Source organism: Muntiacus reevesi, chromosome 1 (assembly GCF_963930625.1).
Source record: "Muntiacus reevesi chromosome 1, mMunRee1.1, whole genome shotgun sequence".
In the NCBI taxonomy this organism is placed as follows: domain Eukaryota; kingdom Metazoa; phylum Chordata; class Mammalia; order Artiodactyla; family Cervidae; genus Muntiacus; species Muntiacus reevesi.
This window is the reverse complement of record NC_089249.1, coordinates 231189333-231210372: the sequence shown is the minus strand read 5'-3', so window position 1 is coordinate 231210372 and position 21040 is coordinate 231189333. Positions and strand designations below refer to the sequence as shown.

At 44.8% G+C, this 21040-nt stretch overlaps 1 long non-coding RNA gene across 1 annotated transcript in view; it reads right to left on the bottom strand.

Annotated features, from left to right (window-relative positions):
- The window catches only part of LOC136168305 (uncharacterized), a 100004-nt gene that overhangs the window by 16485 nt on the left and 62479 nt on the right, over positions 1 to 21040 (bottom strand). The window contains exon 4 of the long non-coding RNA XR_010663295.1: positions 19599 to 19698. This is a non-coding gene — a long non-coding RNA (uncharacterized lncRNA). The remainder of the gene's footprint in view (positions 1 to 19598; positions 19699 to 21040) is intronic.

The window sequence follows — 21040 nt, the reverse complement described above, 5'->3', positions numbered from 1 at the left end:
TGGCATGCTGCAGTCCATGGGGTCACCAAGAGTCAGACAGAACTTCGTGTCTGAACAACAAAATGTACTGGACACTGTTCTAAATGCCAAAGACATAGCAGTGAAAAACATTAAAAAAAAAAAAAAAACCCTGCCCCCAAAGGGCTTACATTTTAATCAGGAAAGACAAAATACACAAAATATGTACTTTAAATGCAAAGTTCAAGTGCTAGGGAAGAAAACAAGGCAGGAGAAGGGGATAAGGAATGACCCAGGAGAAAGGAATGAAAACTCAGATGGGGTGGAGTCACCTTAAAGACCAGATAAAAGAGTGGAAGTGAGGCTTATCAATACCTGGAGGGAAAATACTCCTGGCAGAGGAAATAACAAAAATTCTGTTAGATGGGAGCAAGCCTACAATGTTCTAAGAACAACAAGGAAGGCAGTACAGCTGGGGCAGAGTAAGCAAGGGGCGGGTAACAGTAGATGAGATCAGAGAAACAGCAGATGGCCAGTTCCAGTACGGCTTTGTAGGCCACTGTCATTTTAAAAGACTGGCTTTTATTCCAGGTGACATGTGCAGTCATTGAAGGATTTTGAACAGAGTGACATAACCATGACCCGATTACACTTTAGAAGAATCCTTCTTGCGGCGTGTTGAGAATGGCAGGGTCAGGAACAGAAGAAACAGGGTCTGATCACTATATTCTAGGCAAGAGACACTGCTGTCTTAGAGCAAAGTTGGTGATGGAGGTGCAAAGAAGTGAATGGCCTCGAGATAAACTCTTAAGACCAAGTACACAGGGTTCACTGAAGCTCTGAGTGTGAGTGGATGGGGGGCGGGGACAGGGGTCCAGGTTGACTCCAAGGTTTGTGGCTTAAATACACCTTGGAATAATTACTTCCCAGGGTCAGGGAAGACTGCAGGAAGAATAAAGTTGTAGGGAGAAGCAGACAAACTGATTTGGGCCTTGTTAATTTTAAGATGACTGATGGATATTCGAGTGGGGAGGCTGACTTGTTGGATATATGAGTCTGACACTGAGGAGTCAGGTCATTTGAAGCTAGAGGTGAAGGTCACCACGAGAGTGAGGGTAGGCAGAAGAGATCCAAGGACAAAACCCTGGGGACCTCAATAGGTAAGGCCTGCAGGAAGAGGAAGATCAAGAAGGGAGTCTGAGGAGGAGTTGCTGGGCAGGAAGAACACCAGCAGAGCGTGGTATCCTGGGAGCCACATGAAAAACTGTTACAAAGAGAAGGGTGTGATCAATTGTGCCCAACAGTGCTCACAAGTCAATTAAGACAAGGCTGGTGAAATGACCACTGGATTGGACAAGAAGGGCTAGAAGGGCAGGCAGCCAGGCTATTTGGGGTGCTATTTGGCACAGACAAGGTAGGCAGGGCTCTCTCATTGCCCCTAGGAGGCTTCTGCCCTCCCCTCCCAGCTTCTCCCTCTCACCACCCTGTCTTTGAATAGCTGTGCCCTTGACCTCAGCTCTCCAGGGAATCCTCCAAACCAGGCCAGATCCCCCACCGTAGACTCTCACAGTACCAGGCACCTATCTCACTGCCAGTCTGGGTCCCAGCGGATTTTCCTTTGGTAGGTTGGCCAGTGGGAGCAGTGTCTTAGTCTACATGCCTGTACTCCAGGGGTAGGGGCCAGGCCTCTTAACTCAGAAACTTACTCCCTGCACCAAGGACAGAACTGGGCACAGAATAAGCACTCAACCAACAAGGAGGAGACTGAGGAAGGGGAGGCTTACAGGCACCAGTGTGATCAGGCAGAAGCAGAAAGAGGATGAGGTGAGATGTGTGGCCAACTCGGAGTGGGGAAGGGGATCTGGTTTCCAAGGGAGGACAGGAGAAGGCAATGTATGAACAGAAAAAGCCTCTCTCCAACATGCGGAGCTAGACCAGGTCAGAAATCAGAAGCCACTAGAAGAGAACTACCAGGACTGGAGGAGACAGCAGAAGGCTCTGAAATCCTCTACCCATTTTAGACCCTTACTTTTGACAGAGAAGCCAGCAGAGGTGGACTCTGTGATCAGAGACTGAGAAGCCCATTTGGCCACCATGGCAGGAAGACAGAGGTTGCTCCCAGCATATCAAGAAAACAGAGGTTTTGTTTGAAGGTGGAAATCCATCATTTACTGCTGCAAATTAAAAACCCCAAAGAGAGCCAGTAGATAAAATGTTCATCCTTGAAGCAAGGGTAATAACCATATCTAGCACCTATCACATGCTATAGGGAGTTATCTCACTTAATCCTCAACTCCCTGACTACCCCATTGGAGATCACTCTCTCCTATCACCTGGTTATTCCCTTCAAAGAATTTTATCACCATCCACAGTTATCTTGTTTGCATGTTTCCTCCTGCTTATCATCTGCCCTCCACAACTTAAGCTCCTCCGGGCAAGAACCTCTTTTGATCTTAAGCTACATCCCTCTGCTATCACAGCACCAGGCGCAGAGTACACCACAAACTTTCAACAAGAGAATTTAAGAGCTTCATGGAAACCCTACTACCTACCTGTCCTACAGATGAAGATTCTTGCCTCTCTTTCCTTTTTCACTACCTAAATGTTTAAAATATTTGTATGTTCACACGGAGGCAGACCTACACAACCTCGCCGCTGTTCTATTAGCACTGAGGCTGCTCTCAGCCCCAGCTTCTCTCTCCACAGCAAGATCTACCCCGTCCCAGGGTTTAAAGTCCCAGCACCTGCCCCCTGACTATCTGAACAAGCCCCTGCTCCCTCTCCCTTACCTGCCTCTGCCTCCCTTGGGTGTGCCCAGCAAATCCACTCCGCTGCCCCTGTTTGTTCCTTCCACGCCCCTGTGTTTGTTTCCTAGGGCTGCCATAACCAGGTACTGTCAACTGTGGGGCTTAAAGCAACAAACATATTCTTCCAGTTCTGGAGGTTAGAGGTCCAAGTCAAGGTGTCAACAGAGCCATGTGCTCCCTAAAGGATCTACAGAAGAAACTTTTCTCTCTACTTTCTCTCTGCTTCAGGCATGTATCAACACCAACCCTTGATGCTCTTTGGCTTGCAGCTAAATAACTCTAATCTCTGCCCCATCTTCACGTGGCCTTCTCACTGCCTCTCCATCTCTTCTTATAAGGACACCAGTCACATGGGATTAGGGGCCTAGCCTGTTCCAGTAAGATCTCATCTTAACCAGTTACATTTGCAATGACTCTACTTCCAATGAGGATGCATTCTGACGTACTGGGGGTTGAGATTCGCTCATCTTTTAAGGGGACATATTACAACATAGAACTCCTCACAGAAAGCGCTGGTCTCTCTTCTAGCTGTCCACAGCCTGTACCTTAGTGCAATGATCATGCTGCATTCTAATTATTTTCTAGTGAATTCTCTTCTATTCCAACAAGGATGACAAAGAGATTTTATCACATGTGCCAACTCAAACATATAATTAGTGAAAAAAATTCTTCAAAGGACAAGTGTTGTCACAGGTGAAGAAATAAGGCAGAGGCAAACGTGGGCTTGAATGGAGATGTGAAGCACGGCGGGAAGGGGGGACTCCTGGACAATAAAAGTTTGTGATAACGCAAATTCTAATAAAGCTGGGATGAGACTTGGGATTCTGCATTTCTAACAGGTTTCCTGGGGCTGTTGATGCTATTGGACTATGGACCATCCCTGAGGGCAGAGACCAAGTCTTATTTATGTTTGTATTATATATTGCATGGTCCAAGGCTGGAAGAATGAGTGAATATTAAACTGCTGCAATCTACTTTAAAAACTAGGGCAACTGAACTCCTGCTATTTCTCTCATTTAGTTGCCCTTCAGAAAGACCCTCTGGCAGCCATGTGTCAACTGCTGACCTGGAATGTTCACCTTGTAGCCCACCACCTTGTTTAGGGAGGGCAATTCTTCACCCCTGCAGACCAGCTCTTCACCCCTGCAGACCAGAGGTCTCAGCTCTGCAGACTGAGTTTTGTGGAGCTAGGGAAGTACAGTTCCAAGGCCAGAGCAAGTTAATCTCCTTTCACTTGAATCAGCTTGGAGAGGCTTCACGTGAAGCAATTCCATCTTTCTGTGTGTCTCAGAGATGGTGGGGAACAGGACTCAGCATGTAATGAGTTTAGGGTGGTGATGCCTTTTAGCAACCCTAGCTTAACTGGCAGACCAGCTCTCACTGCTGTTTCAGACGGCACTCCTGTAAGTTACCATCCTCCACCCTGGCCCTGCCAGTCCCTGTTCTGGGACCCCTTCTCCACCAAGAGTGGCCAGAAGCTTCAGCAAGCAAGGGCTTGGTCCCCAGTGCTCAGGAGGTCCATGCAGACCACCACATGCTCTTCTACACCTACACAAGCGTGCACACACACACATATACACTGCACAGGTCAACTATCTGGGATTACTGAAGCAGGGTGGGTGGGGGTCTAGAACAACCCTACTCTGTACACCCACGGCTCCATGCACAAAATCCAGCAACAGTTTGGTCAGAGCTCCTTCGGGGCCAACTAGAGGGCACCCTGATTTCCCCAAGAAACACAAGTGTTCAATTCCATATGTGAGCCTTGCTTTTGCTGACAGGCCATGACTGTGGCTGGGAAGGCAGGGGAAGCAGGTGGATTCTGTCTGTTTTGGGAGTGACAAAAGTGGAGTGGACTGGCAGCTAAAGCTCTGAATGAAGGTGGAAGAGAAAGCAGTAAAAGAAAGGGCCTGGCTGGGTTGAGTGACATCAGCTTCTTACTTAGACGCTATATATTTAACAAAGAACTACTGAACTAGGTTATCAGGTATGATGCATTTTAAGTTATCTATTTTTTTTTAATTCAACATTAATAAAAAACATGGGACTTAACCTAATAGGAAAGTCAATTTTCTGGTTCTGACAGTCTACTACAATTACAGAAGGTATTACTGGGGAAAGCAAGGTAAAGGCTACTCAGCAATTCTCTGTACTATTTTTGCAACTTCCTCTGAGTCAAACTATTTCAAAACAAGTTGTTTTAAAAATTGACAAACACACTAAGATATTACTGCATCTAAAATGTTATTAAAAAATAAGGTCAAAAATCTAAATTTGAAATTTTATGTAAACCCTCAGCTTTCTCAAAATTTGAGGTTTTGTGTAAACCCTCAGCTTTCTCATTAAATAAGATGTTTAATAATAAAACTATGACCGTCTACTCACAACAAAAGAGTCCGAAATGCAGTACTTAGGTGCAGTCTCAAAAATGACAGGATGATTTCTGTTCATTTCCAAAACAAATCATTCAGTATCACAGTAATCCAAGTCTATGCTCCAACCACTAATGCCAAAGAAGGTTCTATGATGACCTACCAGACCTCCTAGAACTAACACCAACCTAGAACTAACATCACAGGGGACTGGAATGCAAAAGTAAGAAGTCAAGAGATATCTGGAGTAATAGGCAAATTTGGCCCGGGAGTACAAAATGAAGCAGGGCAAAGACTAACAGAGTTTTGCCAAGAGAACGCACTGGTCATGGCAAACACCCTCTTCCAACAACACAAAAGGAGACTATACATATGGACATCACCAGGTGGTCAATACCAAAATCAGATCCATTATATTCCTTGCAGCCAAAGACAGAGAAGCTCTATACAGTCTGCAAAAACAAGACCAGAAGTTGACCATGGCTCAGATCATGAACTCCTTATTGCAAAATTCAGACTTAAATTGAAGAAAGTAAGGAAAACAGCTAGACCATTCAGGTATGACCTAAATCAAATCCCTTACAATTATAAAGTGGAAGTGACAAATAGATTCAAGCGATTAGATTTGATAGACTGCCTGAAGAACTATGGATGGAGGTTTGTGACATTGTACAGGAGGCAGTAATCAAGACCATTCCCAAGAAAAAGAAATCCAAAAAGACAAAATGGTTGTCTGAAGAGGCCTTACAAATAGCTGAGAAAAGACGAGAAGGGAAAGGCAAAGGAAAAAAGGAAAGATATACTCATATGAATGCAGAGTTCCAAAGAATAGCAAGGAGAGATAAGAAAGCCTTCCTCAATGATTAATTCGAAGAAACAGAGAAAAACGATAGAATGGGAAAGACTAGAGGTCTCTTCAAGAAAATTAGATACCAAGGGAACATTTCATGCAAAGATGGGCACAATAAAGGATAGAAACAGTATGAACCCAAGAGAAGCAGAAGATATTAAGAGGTAGCAAGAATACACAAAAGAACTATAAAAAAAAAAAAAATCTTAATGACCCATATAACCACAAAGGTGTGATCACTCACCTAGAGTCAGACATCCTGGAGTGTGAAGTCAAGTGGACCTTAAGAAGCATCACTATGAAGAAAGCTAGTGGACGTGATGGAATTCCAGCTGAGCTATTTCAAATCCTAAAAGATGCTGCTGTGAAAGTGTTGCACGCAATATGCCAGCAAATTTGGAAAATTCAGCAGTGGCCACAGGATTGGAAAAGGTCAGTTTTCATCCTAAGTCTAAAGAAAGGCAATGCCAAAGAATGTTCAAGCTACTGCACAACTGCACTCATCTCACATGCTAGCAAAGTAATGCTCAAACTTCTCCAAGCCAGGCTTCAACAGTACGTGAACCGTGAACATCTAGATGTTCAAGCTGGATTTAGAAAAGGCAGAGGAACAGGAGATCAAATTGCCAACATCCACTGGATCATAGAAAAAGCAAGAGAATGTCAGAAAAACTTCTACTTGTACTTTATTGACTATGCTAAAGTCTTTGACTATGTGGATCACAACAAACTGTGGAAAATTCTTAAAGAGATGGGAAGAGCAGACCACCTTACCTGCCTCCTGAGAAATCTGTATGCAGGTCAAGAAGAAACAGTTAGAACCAGACATCAAACAACGGACTGGTTCCAAATTTGAAAGGAATATGTCAAGGCTGTATATTGTCATCCTGCTTATTTAACTTATATGCAGAGTACATCAGGCAAAATGCCAAACTGGATGAAGCACAAGCTGGAATCAAGATTTCCAGAAGAAATATCAATAACCTCAGACATGAAGATGACACCACTCTTATAGCAAAAAGCAAAGAGGAACTAAAGAGCCTCTTGATGTAAGTTAACGAGAACAGTGAAAAAGCTGGCTTAAAACGCAACATTAAAAAAACCTAAGATCATGGCATCCAGTCCCATCACTTCACGGCAAATAGATGGGGAAACAATGGAAACAGTGACAGACTTTATTTTCTTGGGCTCCAAAATCACTGTAGATGGTGACTGCAGCCATGAAATTAAAAGATGCCTGCTCCTTGGAAGAAAAGCTATGACAAACCTAGACAGCATATTAAAAAGCAGAGACATTACCTTGCCAACAAAGGTCCCTATAGTCAAAGCTATGGTTTTCCAGTAGTCATGTATGGATGTGAGAGTTGGACTATAAAGAAAGCTGAGTGCCAAAGAATTGATGCTTTTGAACTGTGGTGTTGGAGAAGACTGTTGAGAGTCCCTTGGACTGCAAGGAGATCCAACCAGTCCATTCTAAAGGAAATCAGTCCTGAATATTCATTGGAAAGACTGATGCTAAAGCTGAAGCTCCAATCCTTTGGCTACCTGATATGAAGAACTGACTCACTGGAAAACTCCCTGATGCTGGGAAAGATTGAAGGCAGGAGGAGAAGGGGACGACAGAGGATGAGATGGTTGGATGGCATCACCGACTCAATGGACATGAGTTTGAGCAAGCTCTGGGAGTTGGTGACTGACAGGGAAGCCTGGTGTGCTGCAGTCCACGGGGTCGCAAAGAGTCCGACAGGACTGAGTGACTGAACTGTACTAATGACTGTTTAAGAAAAGCTGTACTATCACAAGAACATCTAGGTTGATAGAGGTATTCTATTTTTTGATTCAGGTGTTAATTACGAAATTGTTTGCATCATAAATATTATTAACATTCTGTATTCTTTGTTGCTTTCGCACTTCTCAGTATGTGAGATATAATTTCACAATAAAATGATAAAATTAATAATAATAATAAAACCAATCACTGGATTGTTGAGTGATTAAATCAGTGCATACATGTAAAGTGCTGGCAAATAATAACATTCATATATTAGCCATCAATTAGATTTTATTTGACATTAATTTATAGTCATTAGGAAAGAGTCTGGAAGAACATACAAGCAACAAAACCATCAGTGGCCATTATTCTGAATGATGGATTTTTTTTTTAATAAAAGTATACTTGATTTACAGTGTTTCAGGTATACAGCAAAGTGATTCAGTTACATATACATCTATTCTTTTTCAAATTTGTTTCCATTATAGGTTGTTACAAGATACTAAATTTATTTCCCTGTGCTTCTTGTTCTTGCTGTTTAGCTATATTATATGTAATACTGAATGATAAGGTTGCAAAGGACTTTTATTTTTGCTGATATTCTAATTTTCCTACAATCAATACAAGGTAAAAACAAACCTACAGTTCTTAGGATAAAAAAATGCTTTAAAAAATGTTTAATGTGCATACTGTTTCCATATAACACATGGAAGAAAACTAGGGGAAAGAGTTTGTAACAAAAACAAAATAGCAGATCCTACTGGAAGTCTGACTTTTGTTAGTGTCTCATAGTAGTTAGTCATGTGTGTCCCACAGTCCATGGTTCTCAAAAAATATGGAGAGAGCATGGGGTGGAGCACACTCATACAGGTCAAAAAATGTAATGAAGATATATTTTTAACCACACATGTAATCCCATGTCCAAATATACCTCATACACGTAGGTACGCATTACCAAAGAGAGGAGATGTTAAATGCAGGTTAAATCTAGTTATGGAAAGCGCCTTGGCATGCCGTAAGCAAAAGCACAGACACCATTCTGTAAGTTCCCCACAATACGGCGCCCATGGAGGTCCCAAGCCCCAGCACTTCACACGGACCTATGGCTGCCTGCCTTCTCCCACTGCCACCACTTCCCTCACTGACACCAACCTTAGGGGACGCTGAAGAATCACGACAAGCCAAGCCAGCATCTAGAGGCGCCGGGCATCCTGCCCCTGCCTCTGCCTCCCTGAGGCTCACCTGGCAGCAGGCTGTTGCAGGCGGTGGGCGGGTTCTTGCTGCCCTGGACCCAGGCCCCCCGCCTCCCTCCACAGGCAGGGTCCCAGGCAAGCCGCTGCTGGAGAGCTGCCCTTGATCCACTGGGCTCCATTACATGAAAATAAAACACCAGTCTGTTCTGGGCCTGCCCAGCACATTACTGGGAGGAAGCTATAAAAGCTGCCAACACGGGTTACCTCAAACATGTTCCTTCTCAAATATGCCGGGAGCGAGGCATGGCCTTTCCTCTCCTCCCTGCCTTCCATCTTTCAGGCAAAGGCTTTCTGTGTCCTGTTTATTGACATCCTTGCCTCTTGGCTGGTCCAGCTGCGCCAGAGCCAGTCACCCTCCTGGCCATTCAAAGTGCCCCCGTTCCGACCCACTGCCTGTAACGCGCACTTCCAGACCACACGGCCCACTGGCTGCTCAAAGTCTGGCTCTGAAACCAAATAAAAAGCTTTTCATTTACACTCCAATTTATTTGCAGCAGCTCAAAAGCCTTATTTTCATGTCTTAGGCAGCTCCCACCTGAATAAATTCGCTCTAAGTGCCACTTTTCCTTTTGTGGATTATAAAGCAGTGAGGAGGGCTGACGGATGGCCCGGCAGGATGCCACAGGCAGGCAGGATGCAAGGTGACCCCTCAGGGACCGAGACAACTGACCGGCGCCAGGACCCTCGACAGTGCACACCACGGCCCCGGGAAGGGCAGAAACCGCAGCTGCTCTCGGCTGTGTCGCAGCTGAAAGCACAGCCCTGCCAGTCCTGGTTTCAAATCCCAGCTCTGCAGGTTCCCCAGGTGTGTATCCTTGGGACACGGGCCTGCCTTAGAGCTTATTTCTTTACAGGATAAATAGACAACACCTCAGGGAAGGGCTACTCTAATGACTGAACAGGACGATAAAATACACAAAGTTCTTACCACAGTAAGTGGCACATAGAAACCCCTCAGAGACAGCACCCATTATCACTCAAATTCATTCTTAAGTGTATGAAGGATGTACTTGATGCTAGGTGCCAGGCATAAGCAAAACAATATGGTCCCTGGCTTCAAGGACTCAGAGTGCAAAGGACAAGAATCCTAACCCTTTGGGACCTCTGCAACAATGACTGTGCACACACAAGACACAGACCAGGGAAGGAGAGCTAAACCTGCCTGGGGAGATCTGGAAATAATGAACGTCTAAAACATTCCACTCATTTAAGGCTGATGTTATCTGGTGGTTTCCAGCCTGGCCTCATTTCCCACCTCTCTCTCCCTGCCCCACCCCCCCACTCCCGGGGGGCTTCCCACTATACCAGCCCCACCCTGGGGCCTCTGCCTGGGATGTGCCCCCCCTCAACATTCCCAAGATTGGCACCCTTGCTTCACTAGGGTTTCTGCTCACATGTCACCTCCCTGGTCACTCCAAAAAGACTTCTGTCCCCTTTTGCTGCTGTTTTATTCTACACTCACCAATACTGCATTCAAACCTATTTGCCTGCTTTTTCACTATGCATCTTCTCTAGAATGGAATCTCCGTGGGGATGGGGACTTGGTTCATCACTGCGAACTCTGAATCTAAAACAGTGCTGAATCAAATTAATGAGCCACAGTTAGAAACTGGTGACTCCTCACGCGTAAAGCACGAGGCTAACAGAGTCATGTACATGGGCATTTAATCCTTACCATATCCTACTGGTCTCTTCTGTTGGGCCATCACCAAGAAGAGTGGAGGTGGATCACTCTAGGAGTGCCATATCCAGCCCCAGTCTTCCCCATCATCCTTCCAAACTTCAGTGGCTATATTTCTGACAAGCTCGCAGGGATACATCCCAAGAAGTAAATAAAGCCCAAGGTCTCTCCTGTATCTGAGAGGCTTGCCCTCCAGAGTTTGCCCTTCCTAAAGATCAGAAAGGGCTCCACAAATCCTGCACAACCACAGCAGCCACCATGTATTAGATGCTTCTCGTTGTTGTTTAGTCACTAAGTCGTGTCCAACTCCTCCCAACCCCATGGACTGTAGCCCACCAGGCTTTTCTGTCCATGGGATTCTCCAGGCAAGAATACTAGATGGGGTTGCCATTTCCTTCTCCAAGGGACCTTCCCAGATTAGGGATGGAACCTGAATCTCCTGCACTGATAGGTGGGTTCTTTACCCCTGAGCCACCAGTAAGTCCACATTGGATGCTCATGTACAGACTTTGCCTCATATCCTCCCCACACTTTCCTTCATAGTCATGACCCCTCAATCTAGAGGGGAAACCAAGAGTCAGAAAAGTTAACTCACTTTTCATGAACACACAGTTAAGAAGTGTCAGAGCTAGGAATTTGAACCCTGGTCTGTCTGATTTCAAGGGCCATACCCTTACCCACTATTTTGCCAGTGCCTCTGGGTCCCCACACAGGTTCTCCCCTAGCTTGGGTCAGCCTCCTTGGTCACTGAGGGTACACAGCAGATCAGAGAGCATGAGCTCTGGGCCAGATAGACACACTTCCCCCACTTCCACCAGGTGGGTCCTGCCCAGGGGCCACAAAAGGCTGGGGCAGAGGCTCCCTCTGCTTCACAGCAGAGCTGCTCCCAGAGGGCAAAAGACAGGGGCTCTGCCAGCACCTAGCAAGTATGCAACCCACTTTAAGTGCATGAGCCCCAAACTCTCCATGCAGGTCAGCTCATCTGTGGACAAGTTATGTGATCTATTAAAGTCTCAGTTTACTTTTCTATGGAAGAGATGGTCATTTACCTGCCTTTAGTTATTACCCAATGAGCTGAAGCATGTCAAATGCTTACAGCAGTATCTGGCCCGTGAGAAACACTCAATAAATGTTAGTTCATGATTACATCCTATTTCGTAACCCAGGAAACAGACAACTAGGAAGGCAACCAACTTGCTTGACATCTCTCATATGGTTCAGGGATTTGACCCCAGCCTGCCTGACCCCAGGCCACCTCCACGTTGACATTAACACACCCACTCACCGACCAGCAACGCAGTAGAGGAAAATGTTATGTTTCAATAAAAAACTACAGCACACCCTTATGGGTATCCAGTTCTGGTCCTGCTCTTTGTCATTGACGTAGTTTTCACCTCTTGGTAAATTACTTTTACTTTGTTACCGCCCCCCACCATAAATTGGATTGGATCTTGCCATCTTAGACGTTTCTGTCCTCACCAAATTCTCCATTTTTCTAGTTTCCCATTTTTTCCCACTTTCCTGGCATGGATTCCTTGAGAACTACAACCTGACCTTATCAGAAATCCAAGCTGGTGGTGGCTGACCTTCCCCTCCAGATCTAAAGAAGTCTCACAAGCTGAAGTCAGACTACAATGTGATAAAAACTTCAAAAGACTCACCACCACAACAGATCATGAACTCTCTCATTTAAATGCCTGATAGTTCACACTATCCAGCAAACATCCTCCACTGCATGAGTCCCACAGATGGTTCAGCTTGTCCTGAATGAACAAAAGGTGACTGAACAAGAAATGAACTTACACTGTTCAAAAGAAGAATATCTCCTCTGTCCTTGAACAAGAAGACGGGCGACAAAGACTCTCCCCTTGATCAAACTTTCGTTAGGCTTCTCTGAGCACCAAGCCCTCTTCTCAAAGGGCCTTGACCTTGGCCTTCCTAGGCAGGCCTGCATAGCCCAGTCTTTGCAAGAATCCTGCTAAGTCAGTTTAGAGAGAATCTCCCACCTTTGATGTGTCAGTCCTTGGCCTGCCTTTAGCAAGAATCCTGTTAGATCAGTTTAGTAAGAATCCCCTGCCCTGGATGCCTCCTCTTAGTAATTTTCCATCCACTGAGGCCTTCATCCTGCTCCTTGGGGCTAAATCCCTACCTGTCTTCGTGTTCAGAGTTCAACCGGATACTGCAGTATCCCTACTGAAATATCCCTGAATAAAACATTTTTTATCATTCTAACAAGCATCAAAATAATTTTTTCTTTAACTACCCTAAGGCTTGCTTCAAGTATGAGGGCCTTCCCTCCTGAAAATTCTCCAGTTATGTCCCAGTCAAATCCCATCCCAGATCTCCTGCAAGTAACCTTTCTCTCCTGCTCAGCACAAGCAAACCTCCAACAACCAAGGCACTGCTTCCCTGCCCTGTGGATCTTTGCCTCTCACAGGCTGGCTGCCAGCCCACCACTTCCCAGCCGTCTATGCACGCAGAGAACACGAAAATACAGAAATGCATTCCCCATCTGGAAACGCCTCAGAGCTAAACATTATGTAGGATGTGATGGTGTTCGTCTACCCAAAGCGAGGCTAAGAGAAACACCGAGACAGGAGCAGACTGCTGGCGAAGGCCAGTGCGTCAGCAAGAGCTAAATTTAGCAATTGAAACCTCGAACTTCATTCTTTTAGGAAGAAAGAGCAGCAGAAGAAAAAAATGTATGCACATATTTAAATGAAAAAAACCTTTGAGAGAGGGAGAGAGCCCACATCCTTAGTGACCTGAAGAAATGCATGAGGGACCACTCTTGGGGAGCCTGCCTCAAGTCGGGTGGCGGGGGCGGGGGGGGGGGGGGGGGGGGGGGAGGGTCCTTTGGACCCAGTGAAGGCATGATACAAAGGAAGCTGCAGACTGAGAAATCCAAACATTAAGTGCTGAGGGCAAGGGGAACAGAGGGATTCTGAAAAGCTACAAATTCTGGAAAAACCTGTAACACAGGTTTTCAAACAGATTTTGTCTTCTAGTAGAGTGGCTAGTATAAAGACATGCATCATCTAGGCCCCAAGCCTCCAGGGAGGGTCTAGAAACCTAGGAGAAGAGATGGAGATGTTCCAAGTGATGCAAAGTGGTCATCTGAGCACACATGTCGAGCCTCAGCTCTGTCTGTAGCCAGCCCTGCCAGGTTGAGCCATTTTCCCATCTCTGGGCTAAGGATACCTGTCTGTGAAATAACGGTAACAGCCTGGCTGCACTGAGACATTATAACATAGTAAGACACACGCTGTTCTGGATTTATGTGTGGGGAAGCTGGTGGACATTATCAGACTCTACCCGACTCCCACCAGAATTAAGACTTCTGCCTTGACCTTGATAAAAGATCCATTATTAAAGTATTTCACCACACTCTTAGAAATGTATCAATTCCCACAAAGGGCTAATAATCTCACACTAAACAGAGTTCTCATAAGTCAGTAAGAAAAATACAAGAACTTCAACTGGAAAATGAATGAAGGACACGAAGAGCAATTCACAAAAACATACAAATAACTTAATTCTAAGTGGGGGGGGGGGGGGATGGAAATCCTTTATTAATGGTAACCAGAAAAAGGACATAATTAAAATAAAAATGAGAGCGCTTTCCCCACACGTCAATTAGCAAGTTCCTAAAATCTCAATAATACCCATCAAGGTCTGGGACTCAGAGAATTTCAAATCCTAGTAGACAGCAAGGCAGCCTGAATTAACCAGTGGCAAGCTGGCCAGATGACAACAAAAATTCTTAAGTGGACATCTCAAGCAACCTAATAATTCTGTTAGGGGAAACACACTGACTGAAACCGTTACTATGGCCAGGCACCATAGTAACTATTTGCATGAGTTGTTTTATGACAGGAGGTCCTGCTAAGGAACACAGAACTAATAAGCCACCACCAATTGGAAGAGTTCAGGAAAGGTCAAGGAGACACCACATGTCCGACCACCTCCCAGAATCCTTCTCTCTGGCATCCATCTCGGCTGAACAAGGCGTGCACCACTAGGAAGGACTCTGAGTCAGAATGATTGGCTAAAGACAACCCAGCACCACAAACTAATCCCATCACCACAAAACCCAAGACTGCCATGTGGCAGAGCTGTTCTCCTGGGTTCCCTTACCCTACTGCTCTCCACCCAGGTGCCCTTTCCCAATAAAATCTCTTGCTTTGTCAGCAGATGTGTCTCCTTGGACAATTCATTTCTGAGCGTTAGATAAGAGCCCAGCTTCGGGTCCTGGAAAGGGTCCCCCTTCCTGCAACAATTCTACTTCTAAAATTCTGTCCTACAAAATTATTCAAGAATGTGTATAAAAAAATTACATCTTTAAAGATTTAACCACAGTAAAAATTGGCAACGATCTTCTAATAAGGACACAACTCTATGGTGAAATACAATAAAGCTAAAAAAATCAGGCTGCAAAAAAATGCAGAGATAAAGGAAATGTTTATATTTCCTATTAAGTGAAAGACAAATTCTAAAGCTATATAGACAATAGAATCCAATTTTACATATGAAAGTGAAAGTCGCTCAGTTGTGTCCCATTCTTTGTGACCCCATGGATTATACAGTCTATGCAATTCTCCAGGCCAGAATATTAGAGTGGGTAGCCTTTCCCTTCTCCAGGGGATCTTCCCAACCCAGGGATTGAACCCAGGTATCCTGCACTGCAGGCAGATTCTTTACCAGCTGAGCCACAAGGTAAGCCCAAATTTTACATATAAGTCATCTCTAATACACATAGGAACACAAATAAATACTCAAAGGACAAACAAAAGTATTACCAGTGCTATCTCTGGAAGTGGCATGATCATGGCTGGTTTTATTTTCTTATTTTACTTTTCTGTATTTTCAAAATCCTTAAATAAAAAAAAAAATCTTTTATATTCAGAAAAACCCTGAAACAACAGAAAACTCTTTGAACAACAAAAAAGAAAAAAGATGTCTTCCCTTCTTTATAATATGTAGAAGGCATTAAACAAACAACTCCAGCCAGGAACCTGACTCGGGCCCCTTGCCCAGCACACTCTTCAGAAAACTTCTTCCTCAAGCACACCCCTGACCCCTAAGGAACTCTCAGTCCCTGGGCCCTACTTTCATGTTTCCACTCATCCTCCTCTCACCTCAGATCTATCACTCTCCATTCACGCAAAGAATGTGGATTGAAACTCCAAGTCCCTCATACACCAAGGGTCTGTCTAGTCCTTTTCTTGTCCAGCCTTCTACCTTTAAGCAAATGAAGACACAGAGGGCCGGTTTTCATGACTGTTTCAGAGACTGTCAGCTCCTTGGGTTCTTTCTTATAAACTGAGGGCAGGCAGGCAGCACTCAGGGTTTAGGAGCAAAGTTAAGACTCAGGAATTGAGGGCAGGAGCCCAGAGCTGGCTTACAGCTCTCTCCAATCCCACCAACTGCAGGCTCTCCTCAGCCAGCCAGGGACCCCTAGCTGGGAGGGCATGGGGCCCTGGCATCCCCAGCCCCATCTGGCTGGGGCATGCCTGCCTGCTCACCCTTCAACTTCCCTCATTCATCCCCGTATCAACCCTGTCCCTGTTCCTGATTCCAAAATGAAAAGGTTCAGAGAAATGAGGTGAACCTCTTCTCACAACTCATTAATACAGTTAACTATCTAATCTTTTACAATCCTATCACCTCATAGATCAAGGACTTCTTATTTTCAACATATGAGTCAGAAATCACTCAGCCATGATTAATAGAAGCCACCAAAGTTGACGTGGGATGGCTTAAGTGGAGAAAAATGGAATTCATTAGCTCACGTTACTAGGTTGTCCGGAGTGCACATATAGCTTCAGGCATGACGGGATCTAGGTGTTCAAACATCAGGGCTCTATTTGTCTTTCTCCATTTAGTGACCAAGATATTCACCAACAGAACCAATAAATTGCCTTCAGTGGAAGAAATTTTTCAATAAAAAAGGTATTCACCAACAGGCTTACATTTATACCCTATCAATCCCAGTAAAAGTACATCATCTTCCCCAAGAATTCTGGCAGAGAAGTACCAGGAAGGACTCAGCTGGCTACGTTCAACAGCCTACTCCTAGGGACACGGGGCAAAGGCCTTCCAGTCACAAGGAAAAGGTATTCTCTTCCTAGAAGGGAGTGGGAGCTGCTGGAAAGGAAAAAAAACAGAGTTCCATCTTAATGAATCTCCTACTTTAAGAACATGTTAGTTTCTTGGCAGAGGCATTCACTGGCAGTGGTAAGCATGAATGACAACACCGAGCTGGTTTGCCACCAGGGCAAAATGAATTATTAGTGTACATTCAGAAGAAATGCCCAAATACTACAACAATCTAAGTGAGGATGCATTTTTTTTAAACTCACGTTTGAGGTATGAGTTACATATAGTAAGATTCACACTTTTTAGTAAAGAGCTCTACCAATGTTAGTGAATGCACACAGCCATGTGTGACTACCACCACAATTAGGGTATAGAACATTTCCATATTCCCCACTCCCAGCCCCTAGCAACCACTGATTTGCTGTGAAGCCTTATAACTGAGTACCATGAAGTTATATTTCTAGAATATCATAAATTTCTTCAGTGTGCAGCCTTTTAAGTCTGGGGGCAACCCACTCCAGTATTATTGCCTGGAAAATTCCATGGATGGAGAAGCCTGGTAGGTTACAGTCCATGGGATCGCAAAGAGTCGGACACGACCGAGCAACTTCACTCACTTTCTTTCACTTAGAACGCACTTGAGATTCATCTATGTTGGTGCATGTGTCAAGTAGTTCACTCCTTTTATTGCTGATCATTGATACACACACCCTCCCACACACACACACCCCACACCCCCAATGCTTAAATTTCCTATATATACCCAGGAACATGGGTTACATCCAAGAGCAAAATAACGTCTTTACTTTATTCTCGTGGCACTTTCAGTTTAACGGGAAGAGACCAAAAATGGATAAACACACACAGTTCATCAGGAAGTAAGAAATGACATGAATCTAAACAGAGCAGGCTGGCACGTGGAGGGGGTGGTGCCATTGCAATAAAGGATCAAGAAGAGCCTCCGAGGGACGCACAGCAAGCAAGGCAGACACCTTGCTGTTACCTTGAGGAGAAGCATTCCAGACAGAAGGAATCATCGGAGCAGAGGCCTGAGATCTAAACAGGCTTGGGGTGTTTGAGGAATAGCAAGCTGCCCAGAGGTTGCAGGGATCACAACCATGGAGAGGACAGGAGATGAGGTGGGAGGGAGGGCGGGGCCTCACAGAAGAGGGTGATGAAACCTCTTAGGTTTCACCCAAGTGAGATGGCAAACTGTCTAATCCAGACACCCCACACCCTCTGCCTTCTCCACACCGACACACAAGAGGCTGGGTCCTGCTGGAGACCTTTTCAGGGCCTCCCAAGTAAGAGCCACAGCCAACACCGCCTTCATACCCACCACCTGCCCTGCTCCGACACTTCAGAGCAAGCTCCTTGGAGTCTGCCTGCGACACCACTTGCTATGGTCCTGTCTCCCCAACAGGACCAGCTACCTCCTTTGCCAGTCCCAGATGGGACTGCCAGATAAAATGGGTTAAACTTGAGTTTCAGATATACCATGAATACTTTTTAATGTAAGTATGTCCCAGATACTGCATAGGACCTACCTGGGCCTCTCTTCCAGCAACTTTACAGAGGAAACAAATATCATCCTCCCCGTACCGCACACTCTCCACATCTGCATCCTCACCCACTCAGATGGGAGCCACTCCCGCCCTCAGACAGTCTCCACCTCAGGCCTGACTCCCACGCACTCGTGCCTACTCGGTTTTTGTACTGTTCATTCCCCATCTCCTCTCTGCATTTTCAACTTCTGGTCTCCCAGAGGTCTACTTTTCTCCCACAGTTCAACACGCTCCAGTCTTCCCCAGTTTTTTAAACCTTCCCCGGATCCTCCCATACCACTACGCTTCCCTTCATATTCAGATACTTTGAATGATGTATCACCTTCCCTCGACTTCCCCAACTCCCCGTGTCCAACCAACGGCCCACTCTCTGGCCGTCTCCTCCTGAACTCAAGGACACTGCTCTTGCTACAATCATCAATGACCTTCTCGGCATTCACTTCTCAAGTACCATCTCTCTTTCCATCTTAAAGCTCTCTTGGCTTGGCTTCAGTGACACCAAATTTCCTGGCTTACTGTATTGGAGGCAGCTTCTTCACAGTTTGCTCCCTCTCCATATACACTGGGATCCTGAGTCTCTGTCCTGGACTCTCATTTCACACATTCCATGCTCACCCTTAGTGGAAACCATAGGGTCTACATGAGGAAGAAGTCCTCATCTCTCTACACTTCTCTCCTGAGTTTCAGGTTCTAATGAATACAGGGCAGCTCCACTATTACCTCCTTGAACTCAGCATGTCCAAAATCAAACTAAACCAGGAAAAAGTGGACTCATATTCCCAACCTCCCTCATCCCTGGCATCACCTCCTATTTTCTGCATGTGACTGGCACATCCATTAACCCATTTCCAAGTCACAAACTTAGGTTTCAACCTTGGTTCTTCTTCCTCCTCCTCTCTGATATAGAAATCCTATCAATTCTGTTCTCTAAGTGTCTCTTGATTACATACATTCTTTCCCCTATCTCAGTTACTGCTCTCTCCCCACTACTGGAATCTCAACAGCCTCCCAGCCCAGCCTGTTTCCAGTCTTGCCTGCTTCTGTTTGCACCCAGTAGCCCCATCCCTCAATGCCACCTCTCACAGAATAGACCAAGGTTCTCTCAAAATACCTCAATCCTCAGCCAGACCACACCATCTCTTGCCTCCCTCTAGGCTTCTGCACATCCCTTTTTCTCTGCCCAGCATGCCTTTTTCACCCCGTTTATGTCCTCACTCCCCAGTAGAGCTAATCCCTACTCACCAGCCACAAGCAGTCAGCAGGGTGGTGAGGGTGAGAGTACACTCGGGTTTCCTGGGTTCCAATCACAGTCTCACCACTTCACAGGTGTGTGCCTTTAATCCTTCAGGAAAATGGAAGTGATTATTGAGAGGACATCATTGTTTAGGTACCAAACCATTTCTCCTCCTTCCTAACAGAATCTCAAATCTTTTCAGGGGCCACATGCTCATTCCGGTGAACCCATCGTGATTGGTATCACTCATAGAAACCTGCCTTCTTTTTGCCTGTGATTAATTCTGGCCAATGCAATGTAAGAGGAAATCTATAGAGGACTCTTGGAAAATACAGTACTAGTCTTTTAGAATCAGGCAAGAAAAGCCCCTGCTCAGGGCCCCAGCGGGCAGGAGGGTCCCAGTGATCACAGTCCACAGGTACAAGTTAAACAACACGTCGGCACCCCATCCCTCAGAGTCACACGGCATCATCCATAACCCTCAACATCTGCTTTGAAGACTAACACGTTCAGGTCCCAGAGAAATACTTCACACCTCTGCCCTAGGTCTTGAAAACAAAAGGTAACTGCGTCCAATGGAAAAAAAAAGACAAATATGGTTGTAGAGTGTTGGGAGCACTTGAGGAGAGCAGACAAATGAGCTCGTCAAACCCTTCCTCTCAGCACAAATGCAACACGTTCTTGCAAAATGAGAAATTCAAGAAGGCTGAACGTCCCTTTTCTTGCTTCTGTTCCTATTCAAAGTTCCACAGATTAGTGTTATATTGGCACCAGTGGTACACAGTGGCTGAGCAACTTTTTGCAAAACTGTATCATTTTTCCATAGATACATGTTATATGCAGATACACAACTCACACATATATGAAATAAAACATGCATGAAGCATAATACTAATTCTCATTTTTGGAAATGAAATGGATATTGAGCACTGTAATTACAGACATTAAGTTTTAAAAACTAAAACTAAGATTTAATTTTCAAAACATTAAATGACTTTTGGTTTTTAAAGAATTTTGACTAAAATGTTAATATTAATTATCAATTGTATTCTGCCTAATTACTTTTAATAGATAAATCTAAGTATTTTAGAAGAAAACTAGCTTCTTAAAAAGACCACTTAACTACTATTTTACTTGAATATAATTGTGAGTATAATTGTGTAATATGGGTAATTTTGCAGGCAAGGTAAATGCTGTTATATTTGCACCTAACACTGGCACTGCACAATATAAACGGCAAAACTCATGTTAATAAGTTAATTTTTCTTTATCTAGAATGTTCAACAGCAAACAAAAAATATCATGACGAGAGCCGACAAAAGGAAAGTCAAAAGCTCTGTTTTAGTATCTTAAGTGGCAATTTTTTTTCTGTTTTTTTAAAAGGGATCTCACACTTTTCACTGGGCCCCACAAACTACGTAGCTGGCCCTGATGGCAGAGCAGAAAGAAT